The sequence below is a fragment of the Aythya marila genome (genome assembly GCF_965140915.1).
Source record: "Aythya marila genome assembly, chromosome: 2".
In the NCBI taxonomy this organism is placed as follows: domain Eukaryota; kingdom Metazoa; phylum Chordata; class Aves; order Anseriformes; family Anatidae; genus Aythya; species Aythya marila.
The window spans coordinates 68197263-68202754 of record NC_139043.1 but is presented as its reverse complement, the minus strand read 5'-3'; positions in this window follow the sequence as shown (position 1 = coordinate 68202754).

The window sequence follows — 5492 nt, the reverse complement described above, 5'->3', positions numbered from 1 at the left end:
TGCCACAGATGAAATTCCCACAGCAAGACAGGAGGTTCTGGTCAGTGAATACCCAAGACAGTGTGGGAACAGCGTGGTGGCCTGTGATGGTTTTGCTACGAAGACCTGATGCATGACCTGTATCTATACAACTGCAACCAGCATGAAACCTGGTGTCCCCGTGGAGGCAGCCAGCTCCCGGTAGAAAGAGAAGCTAGAGTGTCTCCAGCCACAGCTCCTCAACTGGCCACTGAGTCTTCCTCTGAAAGACATTAATGGGATGACAGCAGGGCTGACGTTAACAGAGGAGGTGTGCTGTTAGGCCCGATGGAAATGGCATGTAAAACGCCACACATTTTGTGCTGTACACACACAGCGGCATCACCAGAGCTCAGTCCCCAAGCAGGCTGGATATTAAATTGATCAAACTGGTAATGAAAGTGGGAATTACTCCATCTCAGCCGACACAAGGCAGGTGACCTTATTAAAAAATATGCCAGTGTACTTAATGGGGTAGGGCAGTTTCTTGGGGAATTCATGATTAATGGGGCTATAACTCTAGAGATCCCACAGCTAAGGCCCCTGGAAAAAGTCTTACTTCCACTGTGAGATGGCCTGGCTGAAATTTTTGAGGTGGGTCTGTCTAAATGCTGGATCCAGCCTCTGTTTTCTGACAGAGAAGCCAAGACACTCCACAAGTGCTGAGCTGGTGAGGGAACAAGGCGGCCTCATGCTGGAAGTGGTGAGCTTGGCACATAAGGAAGCTCAGAGCCTCCTGCTGATGTGCCTCCTTGTCCTGCTCAGGCTAACCACTGGCAGCAACTCCAACACCCTCACTGTTTAGTCATCATGAGAACAGCAGAAGCCACCATCTGAGATGCTGTGTGCAATGTCCCGAGCAAGACCTGACATGCAGAAACCTCAGTATCCGCTGGTACCTGCAGCCTGGGACAGGGCATGTGCAACTCTCCCGAGGCATATGCATGGATGTGGAAAAGGACTGGAGAGTGAGAAAAGCAGCAGTCGGCTGTCCTGGGTCATAACGCCCAGCCCTTTCTGCACTTTCTTTGCAAATAAAAAGGATTAGAGCATAAAACTAACCCAAGTATGGGCTAGAGGTTCAGGCCAAGGAGCATTCACAATGTGAGCAACAGCATAGAAACTGGAAGTAGTCAGCAAGAGAAACTGAGCCAAAGTGGACAAAAGAAGCAAAGACACTTGGAGCATTTTGAGACTGCAGAGCGGAATTAAATTTTAAGACAGGATTCAGGCATGCTGAAAAAGGAATATCCAAGAAATTACAGAAAAAAAGAAAAAAAAAAAAAAAAGAAAAAAAAAAGCATATTGGGTACCAGCTGCCAGGTATGTTTAAGTGGGAAATCCAGTAAGAAAATCCTGGTCTGGGAGAGGTATTTTAGTAGGAAGGGACCAGACAAGAGGAAGCTGGATGCAGTAGTTAGGAATGTGATGTTGTGCAAGAGTGGAGGTTTCCAGTAGTTTTCTATCCCTTTTATAACCTCCCAGTGACACAATCCAGTCAGCCTAGATTGTCCCAGCTTCTGTAATACCATCAGAGTCTGCCCTGGACCTCATGGGAACTGGTGATTGCAGCCTTGCCCTTCCCATCAGATGGCCATCAAAATGATTGTGTTAGCAGCAGGACAGGGGACCAAACCATGAGCACTAGCCTCCCTAGCTGGGAAAATAAACAGAAGCTACCATTGGCCAACTTCCTCCACAGTTTGACACCTGCAGATATATTTACTAGTGGCTCATCGCTACTCAATAAGAATCTGAGGGGCTAGAGCAGCCGTGGATGTTTCTTGCACAGAGAAGAAACAAAATGGGAGAATCTGAACTATAGAGAAACCCAAGGAATACCTCCAAAACAACAACAAAAACACCATATACTTTAGCTACAGCAAATTTGCCACTTCTGAAACAGAGAGATACAGAGACATAAGGGCTCATTCAGGAACTTTTTAAAAGACAAGTCCTGGTTTGGTTCTACCTCAACTTAGTAAAAGGTCTGTCCCAGTCAGAAAGGCTCTCTAAGGACAACAGATGCCTACCATGGACCTCTGAAAGAGGCTCCTGATAATTCACTGAAAGAAAGCTATGCAAAGAGGTGGAGCAGACATTAAACTGATTTGTGTTATGACATGAAAAATTGTGAGGTGAAACATGTTAATAGGTGAACAGCTACTGAGAAATGATCTTTCTTTGCATTTAGGGTAAAACACAAAAGTATCATACAAATGCTTTTTCCTTCCAGAGTGCTCCAGGACTATCTCAAGCTTACCAAAACTGCTATTTAATGGTAATTAGCAAGGATGACAAACATATTCCTAAATGATGACAAAGTCCTTTGGTTAATGTTTTCGTACAGTTCCTAGGTGTAGTAGGATCGCTAACCCAGCTACAGCCAAGCTAGATGATACTGTAATATAGACAATCAGAAGAAACTGAGCAGGAAAAGACCTAGAAAATCACCAGGGCTGGACCAGTATGGTCTGCAAAGTAGCTGACAAAGCTATGCCTAACCGGCTCTTCAACACCATCAAGGGGGAGAATTCCAGTCCTTCCAGACCATCTAGTCTACATTTACCTGTTTATCACTACAAAGCTTCCCTAAAGTCTGATCTTCAACTCTCCTGATGCTATCTAAGCTGATCAGTTCTTTTCCTGTCCACAGAGAACATGAAGAATCAGCTGCTCCCTTACATATTTGCATCAGGCTTCACTTCATTTATTTTTTTAACATATTCATAGACTTTCTAGAAATTTTGAATTTCCCTTCCCTTCCCTTCCCTTCCCTTCCCTTCCCTTCCCTTCCCTTCCCTTCCCTTCCCTTCCCTTCCCTTCCCTTCCCTTCCCTTCCCTTCCCTTCCCTTCCCTTCCCTTCCCTTCCCTCTTTACTTTCTTTTTTAATTTTCTCTTTTATTTTCCTTCCTTCCTTCCTTCCTTCCTTCCTTCCTTCCTTCCTTCCTTCCTTCCTTCCTTCCTTCCTTCCTTCCTTCCTTTCTCTCTTTCTCTCTTTCTCTCTTTCTCTCTTTCTCTCTTTCCTTCTTTCCTTCTTTCCTTCTTTCCTTCTTTCTTTCTTCTTCTTCTTTTTTGTCAGAATAACCTTTTTTTTTTTTTTTTTAGGTCATTACTCATGGATGTTTTCCAGACACCTACTGCTCATTTCATACTCAGCAACAAATCACGTTTAAACAAATCACAGAATAAAGAGCAGCTGGACACCTGCAGCAGCCAGCAAGGCTGTGGGTAGCTGCGCTTGGCAGAGCAGGTTGCTCACAACCAGATGGAGTTATGTTACTCCTGTAGCTGCTGAGGCACCTGCAGCAGGGGGCAGTTTCCCAATTTGTGCAGACAGATGAGGTTTGGCATCACATATTGGGGAATTACTTTCCCCCCATTAACCTAGACCTGTGACTAAGAGTATCCTTAACTGACAATTATCAGGAGAAGACAAAATCTGAAAGCTCTGCTGATGGTGGTCAGGCTTGACACCCACTGCACTTCCTGAGGCTCATGTTCATAAAGTTAGCAAGTGCCTAAGTGTTTGCAAAATCCATTGAGAGCTACCTTTGGACATTCTTCCAGTGCAGATAATACCTGCATGAATACATGCAGTTCTGCATGCTAATTAATATGTATGTTAAGCTGCATTAAGAAAACAGTGCTCTCTCCATGCCTTGATATTACACTATATATGATGTTATATCAGTATCACCTATAAAATCCAGTCATATTTAAAAAAAAAAATAAAAAAATAAAGTTCTCCATCGCAGCTAGCCTGTCCTCTATTAGAATGTTTAATTATGGCTTGCTTTCTCTGCACAGGAGGAGAAATTAGTATTACATAAAGCCTATGGATTTGACGTTTGCTTGACAGAGCCCCTCCAAGGACTTTCACTGAGACAGTTTTACAAAGTCAAAACTAGATGATTTTATTGAGGTGACAGGTATAACAGATCTGGAATTGCCAGTGATAAATACGCTTGTTGCATTAGCGCTAAATATCCTAAAGCTAGCCAAAAATTAATTAAGCTATATTAATAATCCTCCCAGGGATCACCTATAAAATAATGCAGGCACACTGCTCAAACAGACGACCCCGTTGAGGCAACATTGGCCTCTGTAGTGTGTCTGCTTCTCCTTCAGGAGAGTCACGATTTTATCCCCTCCTGCCCAGCAGCTGTTCTGACAGGTGGGGCAAACGTGTCACAAGGGATGCCAGGCTCCTCCTAGGTGTTGTATAAGCATACCTACAAATGTGGATGCGCACTGTTGGAGTTGGGGCTGCACTGGCCCCACGGGTGTCGCTACTTCAATCCTCCATCATCTTCCTTTTTGTCCTTTGGCCAACCTGTCCAACTGCCAAGGTTGTGGGCACGAGCCAAACTGCAGAGTTTTATCAGTGGTGCAACCGTTCTGCCAACATTGACCCAAGAACTTGGTTGGTTCCCCTTCTGTCTTTCTCTTTACCCTGTGTGATAAATTAGTAGGGGTTTGTTCATTGTCCTTGAGAATTTAAAGAATCTACTGAGGAGATAAGGTTTCACAACTCACGGCATTGTGACATGGGGACAAATGGGGAAGGGGGGTTGGGTAAACATCCTTGTTACATACTGTTTTGCCGCTTCACTTCCCCTACCTGAACACAAGCACAACGCATGATCACCAGAGGAAGAATAACGACCCCCAACAACAGACTGCGCAGCCTCAGAACAAGTCGACAAGTTTCCAAGTCTCGACAAGTCGACAAGTCGCCAAGTCTTGACAAGTTGCCAAGTCGACAAGTCTCGACAAGTCGGAACTTGAATGCTATAAAACAGCGACACTGGAAAAGGGAAGTTGCATGTCGTGGTGGAGTGGAGACTCCCCAGCTGCCCAGCGCTGTTTTGCTTGTGCCTGCTTACTCAATTAATTAATTAATAAAACACTTTTAATAGACCAGAAAATTTGCGTGGTCTCACTTATAACACCCTGCATACACGCTCGGAAACCTACACCCCAGTGTTGTGTGCTTAAGGACAAGCTATTCCGTGATGGACAAAACACCACAACTACAATCATTAGGTCACCATCCCCTCACACAGCAGCTGGTGAGTTGTTTTCACACAGGTAAGTGTCCCTGCTGGAAATTAATTGGAAGAGTGAGCAGTGGAGTGCTCTGCTTTGGAGCAGTAGTATGTTTGAGTTGCAAAATGTGCTCTGCTGGAGACTAGAGAGCTTTACATATTCCTGCCTTCTTTGTATTGAAAAGTCTTCCATGAAATCAGACAAAAAGTGAAGTTACCACAATGTGAGAAGCTCTATGAGCACAGCAAGACAAAATCAGATGAGATGGTGTACTGTCTGGCCTTTGCTGTTTGTGCAGACGGATGTGCTCACTGATGGTGCATGATTAGATTACTTGATGATTCCACTGAACCATGTGAGCTGAGCGAGCGTTTTCCTTGATGTGTCACTTTATCTCTCCTCCCACTTGCTGCGAGCGCTGC